The 8,466-nt window shown below is 46.5% G+C and overlaps 1 pseudogene; it reads right to left on the bottom strand.

The window, feature by feature from the left end:
• Positions 1-5,497: 5,497 nt before the first annotated feature.
• Positions 5,498-5,969, bottom strand: LOC147260885 (cellular tumor antigen p53 pseudogene; annotated as a pseudogene).
• Between the last annotated feature and the right edge of the window lie 2,497 nt (positions 5,970-8,466).

Raw genomic sequence — 8,466 nt, forward strand, 5'->3', positions numbered from 1 at the left:
CAAAGACACACGAGCCAGGAGATACCTGACATCAAAAATGAAGCTTTTTTTCTTGTGTTTCACACACAAACAAGTGACAGAAAACTATTTCAGAGATGGGAAAAAAGTGTCTACTGATGAATAGAAGATGAAGAGCACCTTATCCCATTGAGTGATTTAACAAGGTTTTTGTTTTGGAAGCAAATGGCACAGTCATAATGGTGACAGTCTTTGTGAGACAAGAGCGCTGAGTCTTGAAACCCTTTTAAATATCAAGCTGTGACCACTTCCATAATTGTTTGCATGGTGTCCAAGACAGGCGAGGGTGAGGGTCAAAAAATCTCTCTGGATGGCTCCACCCACCTCAGGGTGAGGGACAAAAAATCTCTCTTGATGGCTCCACCCACCTCAGGGTGAGGGTCAAAAAATCTCTCTTGATGGCTCCCCCCACCTCAGGGTGAGGGTTAGGGTCAAAAAATCTCTCTGGATGGCTCCACCCACCTCAGGGTGAGGGTCAAAAAATCTCTCTTGATGGCTCCACCCACCTCAGGGTGAGGGTCAAAAAATCTCTCTGGATGGCTCCACCCACCTCAGGGTGAGGGTCAAAAAATCTCTCTTGATGGCTCCCCCCACCTCAGGGTGAGGGTCAAAAAATCTCTCTTGATGGCTCCACCCACCTCAGGGTGAAGGTTAGGGTCAAAAAATGTCTCTCGATGGCTCCACCCACCTCAGGGTGAGGGTCAAAAAATCTCTTTTGATGGCTCCACCCACCTCAGGGTGAGGGTCAAAAAATCTCTCTGGATGGCTCCACCCACCTCAGGGTGAAGGTCAAAAAATCTCTCTGGATGGCTCCACCCACCTCAGGGTGAGGGTCAAAAAATCTCTCTGGATGGCTCCACCCACCTCAGGGTGAGGGTCAAAAAATCTCTCTCCATGGCTCCACCCACCTCAGGGTGAGGGTCAAAAAATCTCTCTGGATGGCTCCACCCACCTCAGGGTGAGGGTCAAAAAATCTCTCTGGATGGCTCCACCCACCTCAGGGTGAGGGTCAAAAAATCTCTCTGGATGGCTCCACCCACTCGTTCATCTACTCACTGACCAAAAATGCAGTCTAATTCCAGTAAATTTGTGCAGAAGAAATGGTCATTTGTGCTGCTTCTTTGTTCATTTATTTGGTTTAGTTGGTATTTTTGAACGTGTTCTCTTTCAATTCACATTTTGTCCATTACCTTCATCACCAGAGTCTCCATCTCATCACATGACTAAAGTCTGGGTTCTGTGTTGGTGGTAAAATACCCTTCCATGCCCCTCACTGGTCTGCACACAGAAAAGCATATTTGACTGGTTTCAGATCTCTTAGCTTGTTCTCTGTCTCAAAGCAGCTGAGGCAGCTTTCATTGTGTGATTGATGTAAAATATCAATATGGAACAGAACCACTGCAATCAGATGTCAGGACATTTGAAGGAATGTCAGTCTCCTGTTGAAATGTTGCAGTGTGCAGCTGAGGCTCTCTGGCAGTGGCACCAGGAGCCACAATGGCAGAACCTGGCAGAACCTGGACCCCCTCTTTTTGTTTTTCCTTTTTTATTTTTTAACCCTTTAAATAATAAATGAAATGAAAGACACTTGTTTTGACGAATATATTCATCTGAAATTATGTTTTAAGATTAAGAATTATTATTATTTATCATTATTTTAATAATTACATCAGTGGTTAGTGGCTAGGTCACTATTTATTGTTTGTCCATGAACACACATCTGGAACATCTGGATCAGTCCCTCATAGCTCCAAGTCTGGGTCCACTCCTGCAAACACCGCTGGATGTCTGCCCGGTCAACCGCAGGTGTCCGAGTGTCTGAAGCGGGCAGCTGAAGCACCATTTCAGCCTCTTCCTCTGCCGAAAAATCCCTTCCTGGCCATCTTTTCTCGCTCTGCCACGTTCACGGCTTCAAGGACTACAGCGCTGCTTTACACAGCCAAGCTAACTTGACGCACGCCGGTGCGCAAGCCTCCTGTTGGTGCCCATGAAACCTGATCCCCTCATGCTCGGTACCGTTTTTTTCGTCTGTTTATTGGCTAAAAGAATATCTACCTGATATTCTGAAATAATCTCATAGGCTGGTGTCAAGTGTCAATCGAGTGATGCATGGTCCGCTCTGTAAACTGGGGTCTGGTTGGGGTTTCAGCCCTGCAGCTCAACAAGCCAGGCCCTGATTGGCTCAGCCTGCTACTGACGTGTTCAGCAGACCGTCACCGAGACTGAGAAGGAGTGTCGTGGAGATCGGAGCAACACTGGCTGCTAGCTACAGGGAGGGACAGGGGGACGTTAGCATGGCGACCGAGGAGTGGAGTGGTGCCAGCACTCCAGTGACACACTGAAGATGAGAGTTCAGCAGGGAGACAGTAAATTCTACTGCGTGGAGTCTTACAGATTAAGTTCATGCCGATAGTTTGAAGGTGATGACGTTGGGAGCATGAAGGTAGTTTGTGGGTGTTGCTTGCCGGTTGCCTAGCAACATTTTAACTCAGCTCCAGCTACAAGTAACGTTATTCATCGTGATTGGGTGTTTCTCAGTCGTTACACCACCAGGTTTCGAATGAGGTACAACATGATCGGATACATTGTTGCCGCTAAAATCCGTCCTCTTCGGACGTTGTTTACGAGCTGTACCGCCACCGGTACAGCGCTGCTTCAGAGGTTAAAGTCAAGTTCCATGTGTGGGCCATGTTCCATGATATTTTTAGAATATGCTGCGGGCCAATTAAAATCTGACCGCAGTGGGCCCGCGGGCCGTAGTTTGGACACCCCTGTTCTAGAATCATCTAAACAAAGCCTCCCTCAACATCGTGAAGCTAAAACTATTTGGCCTTCATCTGGCAGGATGACTTTCTTTTCCCAATGATTCCATTGATAGTAAGTAAGGAAAGGAAGTACAATTGTATTTGTATAGCGCTCTTCGCAGTACTAATACACAGAGTGCTTCACAGTAAAAACAGACAGAACAGAAACAGCCAGGTGACTGACATCACCGACGTAACACAAAACAACATCAGTAATAAAAGCACAGCTCTGTGACAGAGGCCGTCTGACATTGGGTGAGAGTGCATTTTCACCAGCAATGAATAAGACGACCATCCAGCTGTGCAAATGAAAAATAATGGAAAAACTACTATTAAAACATTTGACATATCATTTTTGGGGTTTAATTTCTTTTTGATGAATAAAGATAAAAATAGATATTGTTTTCTGTCATGGTGGGGGGCTCCACCACCCACCCCCCATGGACTATGAAACTACAACCCCCTCCTCTTTTTATATCCAAGAACTAAATACACGGCCTCAAGGCACCACTACAGCCTAGGACCTGTGAGGGACAGACCCAGGACGCTACCACCTGGGCAAGCACTGTGCAGACCCGGCTACAAATCCAGACCTGTTCCCAACACCCAACTGGATCCACCAGGAAGTACGGTCACCAACAAACATACAGATCTGGCCGTCTAGAATTTCCCCTGCCATCCGGCTGCCATCCGGCTGCCATCCGGCTGCCAGTCGGTCTCCAGCCAGTTTCCAGCCACTGGGAGTCCCCCCCCTCCTCCTGGGGGTGTGCCCTGAATCCACTACGATCACGCCCATTTCTTCAATTGCAGGGTGTCACCAGAAGATTTTTACTCTGCTGCATTCATCTTCTGCTTTAGTTTTGCTTTAATACATATTTTCGATCTGCAAATACATAATCCCTGATTTGTCTCTTACAGGATACTGCATGCCTACATAAATGTGTTCCAGTCCCTCCAGGATTTAGGAGTTTTTGTGATTGTGCGATCAAAAAAGCTTGATTTTGCAGCGGCTTCTCCCAAAAATTGCGCTATAATTTGTGAGGCTTCACTGTATGTGAGTTTTTGCAGTAAAATTGTGTCGATTGGCAAAAATTGCAGTTCAATAAAAAATGCAATTTTAAGAGAACAAACTAATGTCAAAAAGTCGTACATCATCACTTTCTTTATAATAAGCGTACCTCAAACTACAGAACCAGTCGAAAATATTTAGTTCTCTTCTTTTTCTAAGTTTGTTTACGTGGAGTTTGCTTTTCAGTTATCACCAAAAATGATGATGTAATTGTACTTGACATGCGCTGGAACAGAGACGGAGCTGCAGCAGAGCTGCTGGAGACCTCCTGTCCCTCTCATGTTGTGTATTTTCTGATCGGTGGCACATTCGCAGATACGGACACTACAACCCTTTAGATGACATTAAAACACTCATGTGATACTGGTTCGACTGTCTACTTCCCCTCTCGTGCTCGTGCCAGCATGAGCAGTGGGAGAGTTGCGCCGGTTCTGCATGTCTGCTGTCATCTGGAGATTCCGAGGCTTGCCAGTGATTTACACAACAGGCGCGCGGCTCTCTGCAAAAATAGACCATGAGACGGCCAGCAGACAGTCATATTAGTGTTGGTTCTCTGCATTGGCCTCTTTCAGTGGCCACACTCTGGAACAATGTGGGGCTGGGAACCTGTTTGGCTGGCCAGCACCCATTGAGCGAGAACAAGAGGATACACTCTGATGCTAATGATGACCTTTCAGCCTTTAAGCTGTTTTAGGAAAAAGAAAAACACACACGCAGAAGATTCTTTTGTGAATTATGTGTTTAACTGTGGAAAATGCAGGGACTGCAACATTACATTTGTCCAGTTTTTTATTGGACAGAATTTATTTTTACGAACAAAAGAAAGCTTTTTAGTTCCTGAAAGTCTAAACATGTCTATCAATATAGAATACATCCATACTGCAACATTACATTGACCCATAACCCTTTTTCAACAACAAGAGACACAAACAAAGTCATGGAAGAGGCTGCAGTGATTCCTCACATGAAAAGATCTTCCTCACAAACTCGTCCTCGTTCATTGTGGTGTGAGGGACGTTTTCCTGTTCACGTCAGAGGATCCCCACGGGCACGTCACTGTACGAACCTCCCTCATCATCAACGTCCTGAAAGAAGGAGCAGGGCATGATCACGTTACCATGACAACACAGCGCTACAAACAGCCTCAGTAAGTACAAACACAGCCCACATGTCCGCCCTGTTCAGTGTCCACCCACTGCCCAGTGCAGACACCGCTACACTCAGGACAGGTGGAAGGAGTTTGCCTCCTCCAGACTTCCAGCTGAGTGGACGCGGAGTCCGGTCATCAAACTGGTGCTTTGAGCGGTGGATGTCCGCTTCGAGTCGAGTCGAGTGTTGGTTTGTTTGTGTCAACCAAAAGCGGACGGTCGCCGGACATGTCGGACCAAAGCGCAGTTATGAGTGGGCAGACACCACGTACTCTCACTGGGTCCCACAATGTAGACCCCCTTAGCAAGTCAGCTGCCAACTTACCGGGACGACTGCTGGTCCGTGGTCCGTGGTGGAGCTAACTAGTTCTGGTGTCTGGCTCAGCTCAGCTTGCATTAGCTGTCTGGGAGCAACATACAAGTTACCTGGTTAGCTACCTTGCTAATAGCAAACTAAGCTAACGACTGCTAGCGTTAGCGGTTGCTCTGAGCGCGGCGCCCCGGGGGGGGGGGGGCTCCTTGCTGACCAGCGCCTCCACGGGGCTGGTCTTGGCCAGCTGGCAGTAGTTTGTTGAGCAGCTCTGAAAAAGTGAAGTTGACCGACTTGGCCGTGCCGGTCTGCTGGAAGTGCAGCTGAAAGCCGTGTTCTCCCGGATGGTCCGTGGTGACGGGGACAGTGGGGGTCAGGGGGGAAACGCCATCTCGGGTGGAGACTTCAGGAAGCAGCTCAAACAGTTTCTCGTCAAAGTTTTTGGCCAGTGCCTCATCACTGATGTTCGGCATCTCCATGTTTCCAGCGTCGGGCCTCCCCTCCGCAGCCACAGGGGGAATTGTGCTGATGGAGGCGGTTACCACGCTCTCCCACAATTCAGTGAAGGAGTCAGGCAGGCCCTGGCTCAGAGGCAGACTGTTGTACCCTTGCTCTTCCATCCTTTATTCCCCTCTTTTCCCAGGTGAGAGAAAAAAAGTCAGGAAGAGCCGATCACTCCTAAACTAGGAGGAAAAATATCCAAAAAAGTAAAAAAGGTGTGCCAACAAAAACAACGTTTCGACCTGTACTGGGTCCTCCTCAGGTTCGGCACACAAAAAACCGACTGGCTCGCTTGCAAGGGCAGTGTAGCAAGAGCTGTTTTCCCTTCGCTGTCCTTTTTGTCAGAGCAGACTACACGCTCCTCGATCTTGGTTCTGGACTGGACCTGATCTTTGCATATGAGACACTTTCTTACACGTGGCGAACAGAGGGAGCAGGTGGCAAATGTCCGCAGGGCCCAAACAGAGTGTCTCTCTTCCTGTCTGAGCACACCATTCACTCCTCCAGTGACTCGATGTTGCTGGTCAGAGATGCACTGCGGGTTCCCACCTGGCCGCTGCTCTTCTCTTTGTGGCATTTAGCCAGAGCCTTGCACAGGCTGGGGTCGGGACACAGGTCTGGAGGGGACTGGTCCTTCTTGTTGCGAATGGTCAAATCTGCTCCGTTAGCAGCAAGGAAGCAGGCGATGGATGCTGCACTCTTCTTTTCTGCCCCCTGGGTGCCGAAGCCCATGATTAACGTGGTCTTGGAGGGTTCCCAGGGTTCCACTTTGCTTTTTTGTCTTCTTTTTTGTTTTGTTTTTTTTGTTTTTTGTTTTCTATGTGTGCAAAATAAAGAATTGAATGTTTTTGATAAAAAATGAAATGAAAAAATGAACTAAAGTAAAGGGAAAAAGACCCTCCAAAGAGCTATTCATCCATTTGGATATAAAACAAACTTGAAAACAAATCAAATGAAAGACGTCAACATGTGCCCCCGGGCCACGTTTCAACACAACACGTGTCTTCTTCAGGCTGGGCACTAAGAACAGACATGGCCTCCAAGCACCAGAGCCTGGAATCTCTTGGATGGTCAGAGTCCCAGGGAAGGCACTCTTGTGGTCCCCTATTGACAGGGTTCACCTCTTCTATGCAGGAAAAAACCTTTGTGCTACCAGTTTGAACTGGTTTGATCCCTTTATTTAACTCTCTAAATGCTGGAGAATCATCACTCTATTGATACAATGGAGCTCCCTAGGAGACAGAAAGTAGTGATCCCAAATATATTGAACCCTTATTGACAGTGATTAGTCTGAAAACAAGTTTATTTTAACCCTTTACATTCATGAACTAATATGCTATAATAACTATAATAATTAATGTATAATAATGTACATTAATGACCCTTTAAACTAATTGACTAATATGCACTTCTGAACTTTTTTATTGTATTAATTTTAACTATGTAAGATATCCTAAATCCATTTGTATATATATTCATCTATTTATTAATTCATTAAAATTTGGTTAGGTATCAGGTAAGAGTACCAACCTAGTTAAAGTGGTGCACTTTGGAACCGTAAGGTGTAGGAGGCTGAAAGTTGGTGCACGCCGTTCTGATGGTCGGTGGAGTGATTGGTGAAAGTTTCAAGTGGATTGGAGCAAAGGGGGCGGAGTTATTGGCGAACAAGCCCCTATTTTGATTTTAATTGGCGGATCACTTTTGAGCTGTAGGGGGCAGAGTGCTGAGACTCTGGCTACCCCCCCAAATTTGGGAACGGGCTTTCCAACGAGCCTAGTCCCAAGTCTGTAGGATTTTAGGAGAAGAGGGGTTTGGGGAACCGCGACCCACGATGGTCACGGGACCCAGGCACACTCCATCCAGTATTGTCATACCTGTTTCGCCCACATATCTTTACCCCATTGTACACAAATAATCATACAGACACAGTTTTTGGAAAGAACATTGTTTTGTGTCGACAGTTGAAAACCTTTTTGTTTTTGTACATCATGAACCCACTTGACTTGTTTAAAGTAGCCTCTTTTCGCGTCAGCTTTCTCTTCTGTCCGTGGTTTGACCTTTGACCGGACCAGGTCATCTTTAAGATTCTTATTTTTACGGAATGCAGCAATGATTCTTAGATCCTGATGGGGTTGGGTTGATCTCATGACCCTCTCAAAATCATTCTTGATATTCCCGACCAGCCTAACAGTAGAAGGGGAGAAAATGGTGACCAGTGGAAGAGCAGTGGCGACATGACTGGGCTTGGACCGGAGAGAGGTTTTGAAGCTGTGTCTTAAGAAGGTCCGAGAGTACCCTCTGCTGGACAAAGCGGAGAAGACCACCTTGGTGGCTTCTTTAAAGTCCTCTTTTTGTGTACATATTCTGTGGAATCTTTAATAACTGTGATTTAATTAGTCCTCTGAATGTATGCTTGGGGTGGTGACTGCTTTTGTGTAAGAGTGCATGTGTGTCCGTGTCTTTCAAATAAACTTTAATATCGACTTGAGTGTTAGTTTTGAAATGAGGTCCTTCAAATGTGGTTGTATCCAAGAAATGAACTGATTCTTGATTGATCGTAGCTTTAAGCTTCATGGAAGCATTGTGGTTCTTTAAAGTGTGGAGGAATACAGTGAA

Source organism: Aulostomus chinensis, chromosome 5, assembly GCF_037954235.1.
Source record: "Aulostomus chinensis isolate RoL2024-O1b breed Wild chromosome 5, RoL_Achi_v1.0, whole genome shotgun sequence".
NCBI classification, from domain to species: Eukaryota; Metazoa; Chordata; class Actinopteri; order Syngnathiformes; family Aulostomidae; genus Aulostomus; species Aulostomus chinensis.